A 24474-nucleotide genomic window follows, 5' to 3' on the forward strand; every position below is an offset into this window, starting at 1 on the left:
TCTCATCCTCCTCCTCATTCTTTTTCCCTTGCGGTCAGTGTCATATTTTATTATTATTAAATGTAAGTAGTACGAATATCCACTGGTTATAACCAATGCTCCTATAATTTGCTGCAGATCAGCTAAAAACCATTACTCTGCTTCAGAAGCCTTTCCAAAATCGGTTCATGAGGAGAAACAGACATGTCTATATCACATAATTATCACTATGAAGTAAATAAAATGCAGAATTGTCAAATATGCAGGCGTTTCAGAACATTTCGTGCGCACAGACACTCAACACTACTTAATACGGTGCCATATATTTCAAGAATAAGTTCACATGATCTTTTTTTTTTTTTTTTGCTAATACAGAGGGGTATATACGCTTTGATCGGTGTAGGTTGATGACATGACTTAATACAACAGCTGACTACATTAAAAGCTTTATAGTTCTAAACGGAGATTTGTGGCCATTTTTGGAACTGAAATGTTGAATAAACCCCGAAACACACGTGATCGTAGTCATATGGTGAGCACTCCAGCTGTCACTCTGGAGAAAGTGCAGGCTGAATCAGCCGGCTTCTCTCGAACACTCTCGCGATACTTGATGGCACACGTGATGGTCATGTGCGTCGGCGCAGTCTTAGTCGGACAGTACTCTACCCGGTATGCACTGCTTCAGTCAGATTTGCGATTGGTTTGCACGGTGCTGGTGAGTCGAACACGCCTAATGCTCATCAAGTCAGCTGCCCAAGATCGGATGCAGCCAGTAATTCTCACTAATGATTCCCGATGGTTTCGGAGGATGGTTTTTGTCATTGTCGCCCTCTGTAGTTCCAAGAAGGTACACCAGGGTTCTTACGCCCTCGAGTAAATCCAAGCACTTCCAAGACATTTAATTTTCCAGCACTTCAGACTGGGTCAATTACCCTTTGTTTTTTTTTTGCATAAATACTCTTACCTTAGTTAAGCACATGCACAGATACCCCACGGACACCCTTACTTGTAAAACGTTTGGATTTTAAGGTGCATGCAATTTCATTGTTCTAGACAAATCATCAGATTGCCAACAGGCGGCGCATTTGGCCCGGTACAACGGTTGTATAAATGTCCTTACAATAATGATGTCCTTAGATTTTGTCACAATAACGATTAATGTTTGTGGGAGAATGACATATCATGTTCATAGGTCCTTCGATATGTGATTTTTGTAGCATAACAGATGGTTAATCCAATCTGGATTTAATTTACAGACGTGCACATATCCCTGATTGATGACTGACGATTCCACTGCCTTTCGCGGACTAGCCACAAATTAATTCTTGTTTACATTGTTCTGCTGTTGTGATGACGATGTTTGAGAGAGTCCAGTCCAGTGACACATGATCTGACACGACTGCATTCAACACCATGTGTGATTATAAAATGGCAATAATAACCTGATGCTGGGGAACCCTGCATATGATTGTATGCATTGCAGTCTTAGAATGTAGTTTAACTGAGCAGGGAATATTTATTTATGTATTTATTTATTTATTCATTTATCTATATTTTGCGTTAATAGAGCACTCCACAGCCACGGCGCAGACTCGAGCGGAGCTGCTTATAAAATGAACTATGGTTTCCCATAACAGCAAATATTAACCCAAATGTGCGCATTTCCAGGCAATTATTAAATCCAAGCGCTTATACAATTAACCCTGAAAACACTGCATTAATTTTCAGCATTTTCGAGGATTTGAACACCCGTACTATGACCCTGTACGACGGCGAATGTGACGCGTATGAGCCAAAGAGTTAGCCAAGCGTTTGATCAGGTGCGTGCTCAGTCAGTGGAGGCTCGCAGTGGAGCCGGCAAAAGCATGAAACCCTCCGATGCACGGCAGGACTAGCACATGATGTTGGACAATATATAACCTCACAAGCAAGCAGTCCCATATCTTGATAGCTTTAAACAAATACCTTCTTAGTGTGTGGAGCGGGGCGGGATCGCAGGCAGTCGGAAATAGGAGTAGCGAAGGGTGCTCTTTAAACAGCTGAAAATCAGCTTGCACCTGTAAAGCAGTACCCCCTTTTTTATATATATATATATATATATATATATATATATATATATATATATATATATATATATATATATATGTATATATAAATATATATAAATATTTATATATATCATATGGTCAGACTTTAATTTAGGCAACAGCATAAGCCCTTGTCGGATACGTTTTAGCATTTATACGAGCAATTACGATCTGTACATGTAGTATAAAGCACTTGATCGTGTTTGACCAACAGCAAAGCGCGGATTAAACCCAGTGTGTTGTAGTTGTCAGATAAATTTGATGAAGCATCCCTGAAGCAGCAGCCGTTAATATCGACAGCCTTGACCACAGATTAACGAGGCTCGTGGGTATATTTAACTGTGTTACCGGTGTGGTAATATAGCATGGCTCGCAACGTAACTGAACAATAGTTTTTCAATAAACAATGTCTGAAGCATGTTTGCCAAATAGCACTAGGCTGTAAAAATGAAATACTTTGCTTAGCTTCGTGAAGACGTCCAGAGATGAATTAAAATTGAAATTGCCAGTTGTTCATGGATGCTTTGATTTGTTGTATATATAGCTTCTTCCAGCGGGGAGCAGATCTCGTGTAAGTTGTGATTCGGTCGTATTAGTACACACTGACGATGAATCGCGTGCGAAGTGTCTATATCAAGAGCTCACTTGTATCAATTCAGTCTGTTGCTTGACAAACAACACGGCGAATTCGTTTAAGTTCGCGACTGAAATCTGGTGAGATACTCTGTGGGAATCCTGCCAACCTGATTTAACCCTTTGTATTGAGATAGATTCGCCGTCTGATAGTTCCTGAGCGAGCAAAGGCTCTCGTGAGCAGTTTGAGCCTTGCGAGCCATTGAGCATACTTACCGAGCAGTAGTGCCAAGTATATATATGTCCCGTGTCTAATAGGAGAGAGGTAGTGATTGGAGCAATTTGACAGCTGACCGCGTCAGCTGTTCACAGCCTTGCCTCCATGGCCTGACTGAACTAACGCTGCGCTCGATTAATGGTGCTTCATATGACATTATCCAGAGAAACAAATGTTAATAATAAATCTGAAAAAGATGCATTGGGATCAGCATTTATAGATTTTCTGAACTCTCTTGGGGTAAGACTACATGTGTCAGGTCCTACTCATTGTCGAAATTTCCTATTTACTTACCTGGCAGGGGAGACACCATGATCAAGGAGGCGGTTCACCCAGGACGAGGCTCGTCCATTGCACTCCAGCCGTGCTAACCCCTTTGAATTCCCCAAATCTGGGAATCTTGACTGCATAATTTGTGGTACTGGTGGACTGCGTTCGCACACTCCCCTTAAAGTGCTGGTTAAACAAAGCAGTTTTCTCTCAGATTTTTTTTTATACAAAAAGTTCTTCTTCTGTCTTTCTTTTTGGGTACTCAATGATCCAGAGAGCTGTTCAGAATGATGAGTTCTGTCTTATGCTGGTTATGTCTTGGAAGGGGAAGTCGTGGCCTAATGGTTAGAGAGTTTGACTCCTTACCCTAAGGTTGTGGGTTCAAGTATCGGGCCGGCAATACCACGACTGAGGTGCCCTTGAGCAAGGCACCGAACCCCCAACTGCTCCCCGGTGCGCCACAGCATAAATGGCTGCCCACTGCTCCGGGTGTGTGTTCACAGTGTGTGTGTTCACTGCTCCAGTTGTGTGTTCACGGTGTGTGTGTGTTCACTGCTCTGGTTGTGTGTTCACGGTGTGTGTGTGTGTTCACTGCTGTGTGTGTGTTAACTTTGGATGGGTTAAATGCAGAGTATGAATTATGAGTATGGGTCACCATACTTTGCTGTATGTCACGTCACTTTCACTTTTTCACTGATGAGCTACCTTTAAAATATTTTGCAAGTATTGCAGTATTTTAATGCAATACTGAAAATTGAGTGTTTACTATTGTCCTTTTGCATTGCCGACACACTGATTTCCTTTTTGATACTGTTTGATACTGTAAAGCTGCTTTGACACAATCTGTATTTTTAAAAGCGCTATATAAATAAAGGTTACGTTACTTGACTTGACATGCATTCTGTGCCTGCGTGAGAGGAATTAACTGTTTATAGGCTGAGTCACCGTCTTCCGCTATCTTGGAGAGTACCCCAGAACATATTCGACATAATGAATGTTGTTTACGTTCAGCATGCATGTGCTCTCGCTGAACATAATCAGTGTTGTTTACATTCAGTAGACAGTGTGCATATGCATAATGTAAATAATGTTCATTACACAGAATATGTTCTGGGGTACTCTCCAAAATGGCGGAAGACGGTAATTCTGGGAGAATAACTGCTGAATAAATTATGTTGTTATTGTTTTCTTTGCGCAAAAAAAGTAGTCATAGCTTGGTAAAGTTACGGATGAACCCTTGATGTCACATGGAGTATTTTACTGATGTCCTTGCTATGTTTTTGTGCATTGATCGTGTTAATATCCTTACTGTCTATGGAGGGTCAGAGTGCTCTTGGATTCCATTAAATATATATTAATTTGTGTTCCAAAGATGAACGAAGGTCTTACGGGTTTGGAGCGAGTAATAAATGACAGAATTTTCATTTTTGGGTGAACTATCCATTTAAGCCAAGAAACACTCAAGCATGACTGAAATAGCAAGAATGAATACGGGACATTTTAGACCCATGTTGTGCATAAAAAGGGTAGTTAAAAAAAATTTATTAAAAAAAATTAAGAAAGAACATTTTTTTAATTGTTTGTGATTATTAGACACAAGTTAATTGAGGAATACCTGGAATATTGAATGATGAAATTAATTTCTAGGAATAATATAGGGAAAAAAAGAAAGTCCGTCCGGTCACTTTAAACCCATGTTGTTCATCAAAAGGTTAATGCAGCAAGTTCTCAACAGTTCTCAAAGGTTCACAGTGTTTGTATTTTCAGTAAATGCTTTAACTGTATTCACTGAAACCATTAGGATTCCCAATAAAGAACTCTTGCTGTCCTGTGATGGATGTCTTTGAACAACTGGCAGCTTGTCTCATGTACTTCAGTCCATAGTGTTTCACTTATCATTTATTGACATATATAAAAGACAAAAATAACTGTAACATTTAACAAAGGCTTCTGTGTATAGGAATAAATATGCAAAACACTCTAGCAAGTATGAGAGACAGTCATGTTATCTGCTTAACTGTGTATTTAAAGCAGACAAGCTGCGAGTCCATTTAAACTGATAAACTAATATGAACCATTCCACCTGGACCATGATCCTTCTGTATCTGCTCACCTGTGCTTTTAATGCTCATGGGAAAGTGGTCACAAGCTTTGACTTAATAAAACATTTTTTTAATTCTTCAAAGGACCACAAAGGATGGATCAGAATGCCAAGAAAATCTTTAAGATGTTGGAAAGAGAACAAATTATTTAACGCTACTCTCTATTTGGGTCATCGCAAAGTTCCTCTGTAGAGTGTGTATACATTAGACCCTCCCCTGGTGGGATAATCAGACAGTCAGTGTGGTGGTCAGATGAAAGGGGAGCTGACTTGGTGATCATGGGTGGGATGTACTCTGCATTTGACCCATCCAAAGTGCAAACACACACCCTGAACACACACCGGTGCAGTGGGCATCATTTATGCTGCGGGAGCAGTTGGTGGTTCGGTGCCTTGCTCAAGGGCACCTCAGTCGTGGTATTGCCGGCCCGAGACTTGAACCCACAACCCTAGGGTTAGGAGTCATACTATCCAACCACTAGGCCACAACTTCCCCCGATTGATTTGAGGCTTGTCGCAAATTATTTTTTGTCCAAAAAGTCCTTGTTGTGTGGTGTCATTACATTTACAACTCTTGATTGGGCACCTCTGACCTGATACCCGCGATAGCCAATGAGAGCGAGCAAGCATCACCTACCAGATGTTGCGTGCTTCTACAGCTGAAACTTTGCAGCCACGAAAATGCCACGAAAGCAGAATACTGAGAAAGATTACCACCCATATTTTTTTTTATACTTTGTTTTTCACTGTGAAACAGAATGCGCACGAAGTAATACAAATTTTTAACATAAAGTATTGGACAGGGTTAGGGTAGGTCTTTAGAATCAGAATCAGAAAGAGCTTTATTGCCAAGTATGCTTACACATACAAGGAGTTTGTTTTAGTGACATAAGCTTCCAGTACAGAGAGACAACAACAACACACACACACACAAACACAAAAATGCAAATATATAAATTGTATGAACAGTTGTGCTATAGATGATAATGGAATAGAATAGAGTAAAATGCAGAGATGTACTTTGATGGAGGAGTAAAAAATAAATATAAAAATATTGCATAAGTGGGGAACATTTACTGTTCATGAGGTAGATTGCCTGGGTGAAGAAACTGTTCTTGTGCCTGACTGTCCTGGTATTTGCGTCTCTGAAGTGCCGGCCAGATGGCAAAAGTTAAAAAAAGGGGGTAACTTGGATGAGAGGGATCCAGAGTGATTTTCTAAACCCTTTTCCTCACTCTGGATGAATACAGTTCTTGAAGGGTGGACAGGGGAGCACCAATAATCCTTTCAGCAGTCTGAACCATTCTCTGTAGTCTTCTGATGTCTGATTTTGTAGCTGAACCAAACCAGACAGTTATTGGAGTGCACAGGACAGACTCAATGACAGCTCAGTAGAAGGTTTCGGCAGCTCCTGTGGCAGGTTAAACTTCCTCAGCTGGCGAAGGAAGTACAACCTTTGTTGGGCCTTTTTAACAATGGAGTCAATGTGATTGTCCCACTTCACGTCCTGAGAGATGGTGGTTCCCAGGAATTTGAAAGACTCCACTGCAGCCACAGTGCTGTTCATGATGGTGAGTGGGGGGAGTGCAGGGGGTTTCTCCTGAAGTCCACAATCATCTCCACTGTTTTGGGAGTGTTCAGCTCCAGGTTGTTAAGACTGCACCAGACTGCCAGCTTCTCAACCTCTTGTCTGTAAGCAGTCCCGTCACCATCCTGGAAGAGACCGATGACTGTAGTGTCGTCTGCAAACTTCAGGAGCTTGACAGAGGGGTCTTTAGATGTGCAGTCGTTGGTGTACAGGGAGAAGAGCAGTGGGGAGAGAACACATCCCTGAGGGGCACCAGTGTTGGTGGAGCAGCTGTTGGACATGAATTTCCCCAGTCTCACTAGCTGTTGGCTATCGGTCAGAAAGCTGGTGATCCACTGACAGATAGAGCTACGAACAGAGAGCTGGGTCAGTTTGGTCTGGAGGGCTGTTGGGATGATGGTGTTGAAAGCTGAACGAAAGTTCACAAACAGGATCCTCACATAGGTCCCTGTTTTGTCCAGATGTTGCATGATGAAGTGCAACAAACTCAGTAAGCAAACTGCAGGGGGTCCAGTAAGGGTCCAGTGATGTCCTACAGGTAAGCAAGAACCAGTTTTTCAAATGACTTCATGATGACAGACGTTAGAGCCACAGGTCTGTAGTCATTAAGTCCTGTTATCTTGGGTTTCTTTGGAACGGGGATGATGGTGGAGCGTTTGAAGCAGGAAGGCACTTCACACAACTCCAGAGATCTGTTGAATATCTGTGAAAAGATGAGGGCCAATTGGTCAGTACAGGTTCTCAGACAGGCTGGTGTAACACCATATGGGCCTGGTGCTTTTTTTCTTTTGTTCTTCCTGAAGACCTGGCGCACATCGTTTGCACTAATTTGAAGTGCAGGAGGGGGGTGGCGAATTGCAGGAGGTGTTAATGGTTATGTAGAGAGATGATCAGAATGGGTGTGGGGTGTTTCAAATCTACAATAAAACTCATTCAGGTTCTTAGCAAGTCGTTGATTTGCCTCAGTGCAGGGGGATGGTGTCTTGTAGTTGCTAATGGCTCTCACTCCTTTCCATACTGAAGTTGAGTCGTTGGAAGTAAACTGGTCTGCCAGCTTTTTAGAGTAGGTCCTTTTAGCCACTCTAATCTCTTTAATCTCAAACTGTTCAGTGTGTTTCTGGCCTGATTATACAAGACTCTGTCCCCAATTCTGTAGGCATCCTCTTTGGCCTAACGAAGATGTCTGAGTTTTGCTGTAAACCATGGCTTATCATTGTTGAATGTTAAATAAGTCCTGGTAGGAATGCATATATCATCACAGAAACTAATATAGGATGTTACAGTCTCTGTGAGTTCGTCCAGATCGGTGGTAGCAGCTTCAAAACACTCCAATCAGTGAGGTCAAAACAAGCTTGTAAATCCTGCTCTGTTTTGTTGGTCCATCTCAAGATTCAAGATTCAAGATTTTTATTCGTCAAATACAAAATTATATATAGCATATATAACCAGCAGTGAAATGTGAGTAATCTCTTTACAGTCTTTACTACAGGTTTAGCAGATTTAAGTTTCTGCCTATAGGTTGGTATAAGATGAACCAGAAGGTGATCAGAACGTCCCAAAGCTGCTCGTGGAACAGAGTGATAGGCATCCTTTATTGTGGTGTAACAGTGATCCAATATATTACTGTCTCTTGTGGAACATGCAACATGCTGTCTGTAATTTGGCAGTTCACGGGAGAGATTGGCTTTATTAAAGTCCCCAAGAATGATTAAAACAGAGTCTGGGTGTTGTTGTTCTGTCTCCGTGATCTGTTCAGCGAGTTTCTAAAGCCAAACTTACGTGTGCTTGCGGGGGGATCTAAACACTCACCAGAATGAACGAGTGAAACTCCCGCGAATAGAACGGCTTGGAGTTGACAAAAAGCACTTCTAGATCTGAACAGTACATCTTCTTTAACCTCTTAGCCTGCACCCCGACGCCCTCGTCCTCAAAGCCACTCAACTCGCACGTGTTAGTGTTTATGATACGGGACAAATTTAATCTTTTCAATCTATGTATCATTATAAAGATCTAAGCCTCAAGCATCGACGACAGATCAGTGTTTTTCAATGGAAAGCTTATAAAGACTGTATTTGCTACATTTGTGTAATCCTTAATTTTGTATTTTTGTAAAGCGCATTTGCAGCAGTACACAGCCATAGGCGAGACGGCTTGCTCGCTCATTGGCTTCGCGCCCTTATTGCCACTTCCCGCCGAAACGGTTGTGGCCCAACCTATAAAAGGAGCTCGAAAAGGCTGACTCACCTGATTTTTCATCTCTTCAGCGAAGCTCACGCATCGCTGGATCACGAAAAAAGCAAGCGCCGTCTGATAAGCATCTCAGCGGGACGAGCCACTTCTGAAGCTGCTGGCCTTCGCCGCCTTCCACTGCCGTTCCTGCTGTGCTCTCCGGCGCACATATCCTTTCAATTCTGTTATATCCAACTGTTCTTTATGCGCATTCTCGTAAAAGAGCTTGCGTCTTTTTTAAGATGCCTTCCTGCGGCTCGTCAGAGCCCCACTCAGCGAGGGAGACCGGTACGTCATCTGTGTCTCCTGCCTGGGTGAAGATCATGCAGCGCTCGTGCTCGCTGACGGCGGATGCCCTCACTGCGAGCTGTTGCCATGGTGACTCTGAGGACTCGCTTGGCCTTTTTCTCTGAGCCTGCATTCTCCGCTGCGCTGAGGCGCCTTAAAAGCGCCGCTTCCAGCGGATTCCGGAACCGTCTTCAGCTCAACCGAGCTCGCTGGTTCGCCCTGCTTCACCAACCTCCCCTGCATCGCTTCCCGATGGGCAGCGCCCGCGGTTTGCCGCCGCGTCGTCCGAGGAGGTCGATCTCAGGGCTGTGTCGGGGGAAGACGACACGCGCTCTCTGCTAGCTTCGGGCAGTGAGGGCTGGGCGAGCTCCGAGGACCTCGCGCCTTCTGCTCAGAAGCCCAGCAAATGAGCTGACATCGAGAAGGAGCCAAGGCGAGTGCTCATGCTGGCCGCGACGAGTCTCGGCCTCGAGTAATCTGCACCAGCGCCCCCCCCTCTCGTTCCCAGCTGGATGGTAGTTTCCTTTCGGATGAGCGTACTTCTCAAAGCACCCCTCGTTTCTTCCTGAGCTTCACGAAGAGGTGGCAAAGGCTTGGAACGCTCCATATTCAGCGCAAACTCGTTCATCTGTCTCACTAGCATTCTCCACACTGGATGATGCTAAAAACAGGAACTACCAGTCACTTCCGCCGTTGGAACAGGCGATAGCGACGCACCTTTGTTCGCCCTCTGCTGGACGGCGGACGAAAGCAGTGTTGCCATCTAAAGCCTGCAGCATGACGTCACCTCTGCTCGCGCGAACCTTTACTGCTGCTGAGCAGGCTGCGTCTGCACTACACACGATGGCTGCTTCATCGAAGCACCGGTGTACGAGTTCCGCTGTGGCCGAGCTCTCACCCAAGCGCGCCGGTGAATAGAAGGGACTAAAAAAAAAAAAAACCTTAACAAGCTTACTGTTCAAAAACTTCTGACTGGTAGTATAGGCAACTTTATTTTTTCTCTAATTTCTAGCTTTTAATTGGCTTAGAAATCTATAAATGCTGGACAATAACAAATAATAATGATTTGTTTATATACTTCAAACACTGTTTATCACATAATAATGCAGAATAGTTTCTATATTGTAATAAGTACTATGCCAATCAGCACTGCATTGTTCATACTTTATTTATCACCTGCTGGAGATGACTTGAAGAACAATTTATTGTCGTGATCGTATATTAATGTCTTCGTGTTTGCATAAGTTTCTGTTTTCCTGTGAGCACCACAGCATAGCTGGACGCTTTTGTCCATATTAGGAATATCCTGATATCAGTGCAAGAGCGTGCTCCGGCTTCGAGTATGAATGAAACACACCCTGCATGAGAGTTTAGCGCTCTGTGATGTTCATCTCGCTGTATCCTGGGTCCGAATGAAATATCAGCTCATGCGCAGACTATCATGTCTCTTTGAGTTTGAATCTATATTTATTCACACCAGCTCTTGAAAACAAAGTGATGTCATGCCGCACGTGTTGCTGTTTCTGTGTGGAGTCAAAAGGGTCTAACTCTTTGCCACCGCGTAACAAAAGATGTGTTAAAAATTAATGAGAATATATATATATCCGAGTCCTGATCGGGAGGTAACGTCCGATTCCGATCGAGTCTGAAACCACACGATCCGGCCCGATTTCCGATCACGTGATCGGATCTGGACATCCCTACTATAAATGTAGTGACGATGCCCACTGCTCAGTGCCCATCTCCACATATGAGCACAGCCCTTCACACAGGGCTCGCGCCCATAAAAGCGACTCAAGTCGATAGCGCGCACTGCATAGTAAACGTGCCCACTCCTCAGTGCCCACAATCACTATGTCACACGCGTCATGTGGTTTCTGTAAAAACGAAACCCGTGCACGTTCGTCCGGCCACGGCCGATGGTGCTATAAATGTAGTGACGATGCCCACTCCTCAGTGCCCATCTCCACATGTAAGCACAGCGCTGCACACAGGGCTCGCGCACATAAGATCGACTCAGGTCGGTCATGCGCGCCACATAGTAAACGTGCCCACTCCTCAGTGCCCACATACACTATGTCACACACGGCGCGTGGTTTCTGTAAAAACAAAACCCGTGCACGTACGCTCTGCCCAGGCAGACAGCGAGTCGAAAGTGGTAAATGTGCACGCTTGCAGCCCACAGTTACTCGCAAACATCACGAGTCCCACGGGACCCGCTCAGCCCTCGCCCAATCGGTTAAGCACCGGGACGGGGTCGAGGAGGAGCGATCTGCCCGCTGTGATCAGCGCGCTCCCCGCCTCAAATGCCACAGGCGTAACGCCCATGGTGCAGCGCACCCAAGCGCCGCCGTTGCCCAGTCAACAGAGCGCGCTTCGCATCCAGCCCTTAGCCATTCATGCAGATGCATGGTCAGCGCTTCCAGGGGTTTCGGATTGGGTGCTAGGCATTATAAAGAGAGGCTACTCGCTACAGTTTTTCGACGCCCTCCGCGCTTTTTAGCGCGCGTCGAAACTACGGTCAAAACAGAAGTAGGACACATACTTCGGGCCGAAATATCAAAACTGTTGAGCAAAGGGGCTGTAGAGCCTGTGTCTCGAGCTCAAAGCGAGGGGGGGGCTGAACAGCAGATACTTTCTGGTGCCCGAGAAAGACAGCCATGGTTTCAGAATGCTTACGACCAGGAAGCTCCTCGCGCAGATTCGCTGAGGAGACTGGTTCATGTCAATAGATCTGAAGGACGTGTATTTTCAAATACGGATAGCGTCCAGTCACAGGCGATATTTGAGATTTGCCTTCGAGGGCCAGGCATACCAGTTTACAGTCCTGCCATTCGGCTTGTCCGTGGCTCCTCTTACGTTTACGAGGTGCATGGACGCAGCGCTCGCTCCTCTCAGACTCAGAGGCGTGCAAGTGCTGAACTATTTTGACGACTGGCTGATTCTGGCTCAATCACGAGCGGAGCTCGTGGAGCACAGGGCCGTTTTACTCGATCACCTCGAGAAACTCGGTCTCAGTGTCAACTGGACGAAGAGTTCGCTGAACCCCAGTCAGACTATACTGTTTTTGGGTATAGCTCTGAACTCCATGTTCCATGTTCCATGACGGCGTGGCTGTCACCACAGCACGCATTGGGCATTCAGCGCGCAGCGAGTTCTCTCCGATGCGGCGCAGCCGTTTTGCTCAGCATCTCCGGTTCTGCAGCTGGGCCTGCTCCACATGCACCCCCTGCAGCTCTGGCAGAAAACGCGGGTATCTGACCGACTGCGTCTCAAGGTCGATAAGGGCTGCGTTACAGCCCTGAAACCCTGGACAGCAAACGGCTGGTACCAATCAGGTGTAAGCCTGGGGACTTCCTCGAATGTGAAGATGGTGTCTACGGATGCCTCCACTTCGGGATGGGGAGCGCTGCTCGAGGGCAGACCGTCCTTTGGCCTGTGGTCAGAACGGGAAAAGCTCCATCATATCATGCTGCCCGCTTTATGCTTTCCCTCCCGTCTCCCTTCTTCTGCAGGTGATAGAACGGGTGAGAGAAACGAGATGTTCAATACTGCTTGTAGCACCTTTTTGGAAGAACCAACCATGGTTCCCAGATTTGATGCAGTTAGCAGATGTCGCCCCGTGGCCAGTGCCGTTGAGGAGGGACCTCCTCTCGCAGGCCAGGGGTTCGATTTGGCACCCTCAACCGGAGTTGTGGTCCCTCCATGTGTGGGCGCTCAACGGTTACCCGCTGATCTCGCAGTGGGAGTGCTAAATACCATCACTCAGGCTAGAGCTCCTTCGACACGACGGCTGTATGCCTCGAAGTGGTCGGTGTTCTCCAGCTGGTGCACAGCTCGGGGATGTTCACCCCTTAGTTGTGAGGTGATGGAGGTTCTCTCCTTCCTACAGGAGCTGTTGGACAAGGGCAGAGCCCAATCCACGCTCAAAGTTTATGTGGCGGCCATCGCAGCGTTTTCTGAAACAGCGCTCGGTCAGTCAATAGGAAGGAACGATTTGGTCATCCGCTTCCTTAGAGGAGCTAGGAGGCTGAATCCTCCCAGACCTCCGTAAGTACCTATGTGGGACCTCACGGCGGTTTTGGAGGCCATGAAGGGTCCCCCTTTTGAGCCTATCCAATCAATTAGCCTCCAGCATCTGTCGTTCAAGAAAGTATTCTTGTTGGCTCTCGCTTCAGTGAAGCGTGTGGGTGACCTGCACGCGCTCTCGGTGAGCCGGTCGTGCTTGGAGTTTGGGCCTAATGACTCAAGGGTCATACTCAAACCTAGGCACGGTTATGTGCCGAAATCCCTCAGCACACCGTTTCGGGCTCAGGTTATTGCCCTTTCTGCCCTGTCGGTGTCAGGAGAGGATAGAGACTCGAGTTTTCTTTGCCCTGTTAGGGTTTTAAGAGCTCATGTGTCTTGCTCCGCTGTCTTTCGACAGACTAAGCATCTGTTTGTTTCGTTCAGTGGACGTTCCAAGGGAATGGCTGTTTCAAGACAGACTCTATCCAGATGGATAGTTGATGCCATAGCATTAGCTTATGCTTCCAGGGGCCTTCAGTGCCCATTGGGCGTCAGAGCACACTCCACAAGGGGCGTCGCCTCGTCGTGGGCGTGGTCTACTGGGATCTCCTTGCAGGATATATGTATGGCGGCAGGTTGGGCCTCGCCGTCTGCATTTATCAGGTTCTATAACCTGGAAGTTCCCGCCATGCAAGCAAGGCTGCTGTCGGTATAGTCGAATCAGGGCCCTGAGGGGAACTCTGAGTTCATGAGCGTTATGCGCTGCCAACAGTTATATGGGCAGTATTGCGTAAGACCCGCATTGCCACATTGGTCAGGCCTTGCCTAGGCTGTGTGATGTCATATTGCCGCATCTGCGGATGCTGCTAGATATGGGACGGAGGGTTTTTCCCCTTCCTGTCCTGGACTCTCTGTGAGTCCCTCGGGTGACTGTGCACTGTAAATCCTGGGCGTTGCTTCAGGTTTATTGGTGTGTGATCCCTGCACGCACGGCGTTTTACATAGGGTTCCCATATTGCATCTTAGCTAAGACGCAGTATGAGAGAGCTCTCATAAGAGAACGTAATCGGTTACTAACGTAACCTCGGTTCTCTCTAGAAGAGCGAACGAGTACTGCGTTCTCTGCCGTGCGTACGATTCACTCTGGTTCGCTTCGGCGCTGAAATAATTCAGGTGAGTCAGCCTTTTCGGGCTCCTTTTATAGGTTGGGCCACACCCGTTTCGGCGGGAAGTGGCAAGAAGGGCGCGAAGCGCCCTTATTGGTCTGATGTTGCATCAGCCAGCGCTCAATAGGCTGTCCAGTTGCCCCAGAACAAGCCAATGAGCGAACGAGCCGTCTCGCCTATGGCTGTGTACTGCTGCAAATGCGCTTTACAAAAATACAAAATTAAGGATAATTTTTTGCTTCAGTATTTCGTGAAAAGAGACTTTTCCCGTAGCGTCTTAGCTAAGACGCAGTACTCGTTCACTCTTCTAGAGAGAACCGAGGTTACGTTAGTAACCGAGTACATTTTGCAGCGTACAGTGTCACAAACAGAATGAGGCGATCCACCGGGAAAAAGAATGAATGAAAAATAGGCGGAAGATAGTTTATTTGAATTTGGCGCTCTCTCCTGAGAGCTGGTGATGCGCTCTGACGCACCTGTCAGCTGATGAAGGCGGAACTTACAGCGATCCGATTTTCCTTTCTTTCTTTTAATTTTCGACAGTTTTTATATATGTGAGAGTGTTTTATGTTGAATGTGAATGTATCTGCATGATTACCATCTGTTTGAGTGCAAATCAGCCTAAATCAGCTCGCTATTACTGAATGATCACGGCTATCAAAGTGAACGCGTCTATATGAATAGAGAGAGTGGATTATTTACTTCGGCACATTTGTGTTATTACCATCTGTATAAGTGGCCATCAGCACATCAGCACTTATTTGCATCGTAATTCATTGTAAAAGATGCATTTCTAGCAAGATCAGGATGTTCTGTAATTGGCAAACAAAGTTAAATCTTTTTTTTTTCTTACTCAAATTTTTCTTACTCAAATTATTCTTATTGTATTTTTCTAGTGCTCAAATAAATCACTTAAATGTCTAAGTTTCTGTCTAGTGTTTTATAATTGAAAAAAACTATGCAGTGGTATGTTTACTGACTAAATAGTCTGTAGAAACCTTCAATACTATAGGGAAATATATTTTCTTATATTTGGGGGGTGGGGGGTGTAGACATAGTCTCATACAAATATTTTCAGGAGTCTAATTTTTAATGATATTTTATTCAGATTTGAAATAGAAACTCATGAGACATGTGGCTTTCAACCCATTACTTTTCTAGGTTGCTCCAGGACTCATTTCATGTATTTTTATATCAAATAAAAAAATATTTAAGAGTGGTAAAAAAAATTCAAGGCACTTCAGTTTCTATAACTTTTAATATTTTTGAGCATTATCAAATCTGGTTGATAAAAAGTGAAGCCCCAAGGGTATTCTTTCTAAAGACACCACAATTATGTTTGTAACACACTGAAGTAGGAAACTATTACAATTATAAGTTAGGTAGAGCACTTTCAGCTGTGAGTCCCATAATGGGGGGTCAGGTTAACAAGTTAAAACAGTTACATCTGTGCACCACTGTTCATTGATATAAAAGCATGTCCCGCCTCCGCGCGATTTCCCCGTGATTCTGCGTCGCGATCCGCACTAAACAGCCGAAAGTCCGGCAGATGGAGCGCACTGTCTGTTATAGCGTCATTGAGCCAGGTTTCCGTGAAACACAGAGCAGCAGAGTGTGATAAATCCTTTTTTTTTGTCTGGGAAAGCAGAAGGATTTTGTCCGTTTTGTTGGGTAGAAAGTGGAGATCTGAAGCAGCCATCTGGGGCGCCATCGAGGTACGATATCCAATAAGGTGGCAATTGTTCCAATAAGGTGGCATCCATTTAATAATTTGAATTAAAGTTTAAACTTACACTCAATAAGTTATTGCATAGGGGAGAACCGGGGCGAAAGTAACGCGGGACGAAAGTAACAAAGCGATTTTCTCAGAGACCTGTTTACATTTGCATTCCAAGCTATGACAGCACGTTCAGCACGCAAACCTTGATGGAGCTGGCTAATATCACGTGATTTCGTCATCTCTTCCCGCGGTTAGGTCCGGAAAACGGTTTTCAAGTACAGTAAGTAAATTACTGAAGCTGTATTTTTTCTCGTTTCATGTGTCACAGTAATGATCAATCGACATGTTTTTTAGTGCTGTAACACATCCTAAAGTTTGCGTCGTCAGAGTTTTTCAGTAAAAAAGTAAATCGGGTTTAAATGTCAGGAGTTCCTGTCAGGACGAAAGTAACACTTGTTACTTTTGTCCCGCTGCTAATGTGGTGAATTTCTGGGTGTTGCAGCATTTATTAAAACATGTTTATGTCATATTATACCAACAGAATATGCCAAGAGTTCGGGTCAGAAAGACAGACAGGGGTCTGATTCAGCCAGATATTTATGAAAGGGCATTTCTTGACACATCTGTCAGGAACATCAGTCTAAGGTCAGCTGCTAAGTTGCATGGCATATGTCATGTCACTTTGCTCAGATACTGCAGGAGGAGGGCAGAGACCAGTAGGGAAAAGACTAGACCACCAGGGTACAGATCACATTCTAGAGTCTTCTCTGTGGACCAAGAGAAAAATCTGCAGGCTTATATTAAGAGGGCAGCTGATATTTATTTTGGCCTGTCTCCTAAGGAGGTCAGTTTAGTAGCTACAGCAAAAACACTCAACATGCAGCTCACTCACACTGCTCTTACTCAAACAATTTTAAATGCTTATCAAAATATGAGATTTGTGTATTCTTTAAATATATTTTTCATTTTTATCCTAATTTAATTTTTTATTTACATTTTGTCCTATCTTTCTAAATTATGTTTAATTTTCCACAGTCCACTGAAGCTGCTGCAACATGTAAAAATCCCTAGTGCAGGATCAGTAAAGTCTTATTTTATCTTAATCATGTCATAAACAATCTCCATCTAACCATTTTCTTTTTATGTTTTAGGTGCGCAAATTAGCATACGAATTGGCCAGCAAATATGGCTGCAAATATCCAGATGGATGGGATGCCACCAAGATGGCGGGAAAGGACTGGCTCACCTCCTTCCTTGAACGCAATAATACATTGTCTATTCGCCGACCTCAAGCCACCAGCATGTCCCGTTCCACCAGCTTTAATAAAACAAACGTGACTGCTTTTTATAACAACCAGCAGACAGTTCTTTCCCGCTACCTTTTTGAAGCAAAGGACATTTGGAATGTGGATGAAACAGGTAAAGTTTACAATTCGTGATTCTGTGGTTTAAAATACACAAGACAAATTCATTGCTATATAAAATTTTATAACAGATATAAACTATAGACCTTGATATACATACATAATATAGCCTATACAGATAAATATATACAGATTATAAAACTATGAGGTGAATATGTAATTATATAAAAAAACTACACACACACCCAGTTAAAATAAATACATACAACCCGAATTCCGGAAAAGTTGGGACGTTTTTTAAATTTTAATAAAATGAAAACTAAAGGAATTTCAGATCACATGAGCCAATATTTTATTCACAATAGAACATAGATAACGTAGCAAATGTTTAAACTGAGAAATTTTACACTTTTATCCACTTAATTAGCTCATTTAAAATTTAATGCCTGCTACAGGTCTCAAAAAAGTTGGCACGGGGGCAACAAATGGCTAAAAAAGCAAGCAGTTTTGAAAAGATTCAGCTGGGAGAACATCTAGTGATTAATTAAGTTAATTGATATCAGGTCTGTAACATGATTAGCTATAAAAGCTTTGTCTTAGAGAAGCAGAGTCTCTCAGAAGTAAAGATGGGCAGAGGCTCTCCAATCTGTGAAAGACTGCGTAAAAAAATTGTGGAAAACTTTAAAAACAATGTTCCTCAACGTCAAATTGCAAAGGCTTTGCAAATCTCATCATCTACAGTGCATAACATCATCAAAAGATTCAGAGAAACTGGAGAAATCTCTGTGCGTAAGGGACAAGGCCGGAGACCTTTATTGGATGCCCGTGGTCTTCGGGCTCTCAGACGACACTGCATCACTCATCGGCATGATTGTGTCAATGACATTACTAAATGGGCCCAGGAATACTTTCAGAAACCGCTGTCGGTAAACACAATCCGCCGTGCCATCAGCAGATGCCAACTAAAGCTCTATCATGCAAAAAGGAAGCCATATGTGAACATGGTCCAGAAGCGCCGTCGTGTCCTGTGGCCCAAGGCTCATTTAAAATGGACTATTTCAAAGTGGAATAGTGTTTTATGGTCAGACGAGTCCAAATTTGACATTCTTGTTGGAAATCACGGACGCCGTGTCCTCCGGGCTAAAGAGGAGGGAGACCTTCCAGCATGTTATCAGCGTTCAGTTCAAAAGCCAGCATCTCTGATGGTATGGGGGTGCATAAGTGCATACGGTATGGGCAGCTTGCATGTTTTGGAAGGCTCTGTGAATGCTGAAAGGTATATAAAGGTTTTAGAGCAACATATGCTTCCCTCCAAACAACGTCTATTTCAGGGAAGGCCTTGTTTATTTCAGCAGGACAATGCAAAACCACATACTGCAGCTATAACAACAGCATGGCTTCGTCGTAGAAGAGTCCGGGTGCTAACCTGGCCTGCCTGCAGTCCAGATCTTTCACCTATAGAGAACATTTGGCGCATCATTAAACGAAAAATACGTCAAAGACGACCACAAACTCTTCAGCAGCTGGAAATCTATATAAGGCAAGAATGGGACCAAATTCCAACAGCAAAACTCCAGCAACTCATAGCCTCAATGCCTAGACGTCTTCAAACTGTTTTGAAAAGAAAAGGAGATGCTACACCATGGTAAACATGCCCCGTCCCAACTATTTTGAGACCTGTAGCAGAAATCAGAATTGAAATGAGCTCATTTTGTGCATAAAATTGTAAACTTTCTCAGTTTAAACATTTGCTATGTTATCTATGTTCTATTGTGAATAAAACATTTTATTAAAATTTTAAAAACGTCCCAACTTTTCCGGAATTCGGGTTGTATACAAATACTATATAAAAATTAATAAATAAATACAGATATAGAGATAATAAAACAATAATGAAAATAAATATGTAACTATATACAAACACTAATTATACACACACACACATCTAGGTATAAACACCTACAAATGTTCGTGAAAGCTTATCAAAGTTTATAATTAATTTTCAGGTACCACGACAGTCCAAGTGCCAGATAAAATAATCGCCACCAAGGGGAAGCGCCAGGTCGGTGCAGTTACCTCTGGGGAGAGGGGGACACTGGTCTCCATTGCCCTTGCAGTAAATGCACAAGGCAATTGCATTCCCCCGTACTTCATCTTTCCCAGGAAGAAGTTCCAGGACCACTTTGTGAGAAATGGTCCCATTGGCTCTGCTGGTTCTGCAAATAGCTCAGGCTGGATGCAGGATACAGACTTTCTGGCCTTTCTCCAGCACTTTGCCAGACACACCCGTGTGACCCTGGAGTCGAAGGTGCTTCTCCTCCTCGACAATCATTGGTCACACCTTTCTGTGGCAGCAATTGACTTTTGTCGGTCTAACGGCATAGTCTTACTATCGTTCCCACCCCAATGCACACATCGTATCCAGCCACTTGACAGAAGCGCCTTCGGTCCACTGAAGCGATATATAAACACGGCAGCAGATCACTGGATGAGAACATACCCTGGAAAAACTTTGACCATCTATGATGTTCCAAGCCTAGTGGCCACAGCTCTGCCAAGAGCAGCGACACCCAGAAACATAACGTCTGGCTTTGTGTGCACTGGCATCTGCCCCTTTAACCCAGAAATTTTTGAGGAGCAAGACTTTTTACCTGCCTACGTCATCGACCGCCCTTTTCCTTCATTGGTACCATGTGATCCCACACCACATTCCAACAAACACCCACTCAGCCAGAGCCTGTTCGAGGGAGGGCTGCTGCCAGAGTATCCTGGCCATCCCTGACCACCCAGTTGTCTGTTCAGGTAAAATAAAATTAGATAGAACTTGGTTAATCCCAAAGGATTTTAGTAAAATAATAACTAAAATACAATTGTGCACGATATTGATATTATTTTTTTGTCTGCTGATTAAGCTGTCCCACATGAAGATGGCAGAAGATGTCTGCTTGATGTCCCAGGGACATTCTTTCCAGAAGCTGTACGTCCCTTTCCTAAGGCTGGTCCGAGAAAGGACACAAAACAAAGAGGCAAAAGGAGGTGAGTGGCATTTGGTTTTTGCTTTGTCCTGAGTAATTTCTTTATACATGCTGCTACCATGTGGACAGAGGATGAGCAATAACTGCCTGTAAATTTATACAAATGTTGACAACAATTTTTCTCACTTTGAATGTTGCAGGTCAACGGCGATCCGTTGGGATGAGGATATGTCTTGTGTGTGGGGAAACATTCAACTCGTCCTTGCCTGGGGAAGTGTGGGTGCAGTGTCTCTTTTGCCAGCTCTGGTCACATGAGGCATGCACTGAGGGTGCAGAGCATTGTATATGTCACAACTGTGACAATGAGTAGGCAAATGCCTTTTGTTATGTTCATGTTTGTTTGTACTGTTAATTATATACTTTCATACTGTTGAAAAAATGTTTTATAAAATGAATTGACATTGCCAATAAACAATCTAAACAATTCAAGTTTGTCGTGTTACTTTTGATTAAATTGAAATTTTAAATTAAATTAAATGTAATTTAATATTGTTTTGCAAAGATAAAGGACAAAATATGTTTGCAGTTACATATTAACAAGGCCATAGTTAGGTATATTTAATAAAAAAAAATAAGAGTAGCACAAAAAATCTAGCTTGTATTGTTGTGTTACTTTCGTCCCAACAGAGGGGGTCAAAAGTAACAATGTGCAACTTATGTTCAAATTGAAATTATACTGAAGCCTTTCTACATTTCTACAAAATACCACCTGGTATTGATAGACCACACTTATGAGTTACTGGCCACAGCAGAAATATATCTCTGTCTACAACATTATGTTTTAAAATGATGTTTTTCTGAAAAATGGTACTTTCGCCCCTGCTCTCCCCTACTGTTTTATAATGTTCTACAATACTGAGGTGCAGATAATTGCTACGGTTACACTTTATTTTTATAGTCCAGTTTAAGTAACTTTGTAACTACATGTCAACTACATATCAACTGAATCTCATTATTTGCAACTGCATGTCTACTAACTCTCAGAGTAGACTGTGAGGGTAGGTTAAGGGTTAGTGTTAGGGGTAAGTTTAGGGTTAGTTGAATAAGTTGACAAAGAAAGTGTTAGCAGATATTAAGTAGACAGTCTACTAATACTCTACTAACTGCTAGTTGTCATGTAGTTGCAAAGTTACTTACTGTTAGTAGAATGTCTAAAGTGGACTATTGAAATAAAGTGTTACCATTGCTACTATCTGCAATAAGTAGTATAAAAAGCAGAAATTCTGCTATTTTAACATAGTGTAAATAGAATCTATAGCTATTAGCACTTAGTGTATATAACATATCACAAAAAATGCTAGATATAAAAAATAGATGCTATTTCAAAATGATGAATTACTACAGTGGGTTCAGCAGAGAAGAACTAAAAGAAGCAGACATTAGATTAAAGGTCACAGTGGATTTCTGTGCTCGTGTCACGTGCTTAGAATAAAACTTGTGAGAGATGCAAGAGGTGAGCAGGAGTCTGCTTCTTTTACTGCTGGTTTAATGCAGCAAGTTTTCTACAGCTCTCAAAGGTTCCCAGTGTTTGTATTTTCAGTAAATGCTTTAACTGTATTCACTGAAAACATTGGGATTCCCAATAAAGAACTCTTGCTGTCCTGTGATGGATGTCTATGAGCAACCAGCAGCTTGTCACATGTACTTCAGTCCATAGTGTTTCACTTATCATTTATTGACATATATAAAAGACAAATATAACAGTAACATTTAACAAAGGCTTCTGTGTACATGAATAAATATGCAAAACACTCTAGAAAGTATGATAGATAGTCATGTTATCTGCTTAACTGTGTATTTAAAGCAGACAAGCTGCGAGTCCATTTAAACTGATAAACTAATATGAACCATTCCACCTGGACCATGATCCTTCTGTATTTTGGGGTGAACTAACCCTTTAACAGTATGTTGCAAATATATTAAAACAAAGTATTGTACCATCTTTAAATACATAAAAAGAATATTAGCTTTCAAATCAATGTTATTAAAGGGTTAGTTCACACAAAAATAAAAATTAGCACATGATTTACTCACCCTCAATGCAACCTATATGTATATGACTTACGTCTTTCAGATAAATCCAATTACAGTTAAATTAAAAATTGTCCTTGCTCTTCCAAGTTTTATAATGGCAGTCAGCAGGTGATTTTTGTCAACAGTCCAAAAGAAGTCAAATAAAGCGCATACATTTATAATAAAAAAGTGCCTTAAATGGATCCGGAAGGTGAATAAAGGCTTCCTGAAGAAAATTGATGCCTTTTTTGTAAAAAACAAAAATCCTGCACACGCAAACTCACTGACCATTTACCCGGGCAGCAAACATGAATACTGAAATCACCAATAATGAATAATTTGATCACATAATTAACTGAAACCGACTATCAGAGAGGTATACTATTTTTACACAATAATAATTTCATATTAAATATAAACTGTTTTTAGTGACATATGTTGAAGTAACGTTTATCTACATACACACAAAATCTCTGACATTCCTGACCATTCACACAGTAAAAAGTGAATTAAACAGCAATAGTTTGTTGAACAGATGAATGTATTAGATGTGATGGACAGTGATGTGATACTGTTGATACAGCTTTGCTGCAGGTGATGGACAATCAACAGAGCTGAGAAGGCTTTGAACAGGACCAAAATCTAAAATTATAATAGTACAACTAAAAATTTTGGAGAGATTTTGTTTACATATGTTTTCATTATCATTTTTATTTAGCAGTTTTCACGGGAAATTAGCTCAGATTTTGTGAAAAGTAAATGAACTGGTGTAATGTTCTCCCTCAGGTGTGGCTCATGTATTACAGAATAGTGTTAAAGTGACAGTTAATAAACATCAAGCTGTGTTGCAGACTGCTCTGCCTTGAGACTTGTGGGTGTGTTACATCCAGCCCTCTTTTGTGCTGTATATAAGGCAGGAGTCTAGCAGACTCCTCTGTATCTCCTTCAGGCTGACAGCTGCTCTTTAGGACCAGTCCTGTAGTCCACACTTGTCCAGGTATGTTTCTTCTTTCCCAATTAACAAAGTTGCAAAGCTTTTTAGAAACATGTTTAGTGTATTATATATTACTAATTGCACATATGTTCTGAAATTTATTGATTAATCCCTCCTATATATTTACCTGTGCCCTTCAGCAGAAATATAAATATAGATATATAATAAAATTAAATATAAGTGAATCCTTAAAGCTATAAAAGTTTTTGATTTCTTATTTCTTTCTTTTTTTTTCTTTAATCAACAGACATCACAGCAGATGGGTTATTAGGTTATTTGGCTGCTATTACTTTAATAGCTGCCGCTGCTGAATGTGATGCAGATCTGACGCATCATATTTTCTCCCAAATCTCTTTCCCGTTTCTGACCCACTTCAGGTCTTAAAGTCTCTATTAATGAGCTGACGAGTTGAATCAGGTGTGTTAGATGAGAGAGGCAGTGCTGGGCTGCTCTAGGATGGTTTTGGAAACCATTTCAGAGACATTTTCTTAAATGTGACTCATAACATTTTACATGCATGCACAGTTTTATGGAGCCAAAAGAGTCTCAATAAAGATAAATGCACACACTACATCCACATATGCACACACATGATTCATAAATACAAACACAGGATACACAAATGTGCACAAAATTTACAAATGCACACACAAAATTTAAAAAGCACAGAAGATTCAGAAATGCATACAAAATTCAGAAATACACACACAATTCAGAAATGCAAACAACATTTACAAATGCACTCAAGATTCAGAAATGCACAGGACAAGATTCAGAAATGT

At 42.7% G+C, this 24474-nt stretch overlaps 1 non-coding gene across 1 annotated transcript; it reads left to right on the plus strand.

Moving 5' to 3' along the window:
• Nucleotides 1–3202: 3202 nt before the first annotated feature.
• Nucleotides 3203–3366, plus strand: LOC132154201 (U1 spliceosomal RNA). The gene has a single exon (XR_009437110.1). It is a non-coding gene; the product is annotated as a U1 spliceosomal RNA (small nuclear RNA).
• The last annotated feature ends 21108 nt before the right edge of the window (nucleotides 3367–24474 follow it).

Source organism: Carassius carassius, chromosome 1, assembly GCF_963082965.1.
Source record: "Carassius carassius chromosome 1, fCarCar2.1, whole genome shotgun sequence".
Lineage (NCBI taxonomy): Eukaryota > Metazoa > Chordata > Actinopteri > Cypriniformes > Cyprinidae > Carassius > Carassius carassius.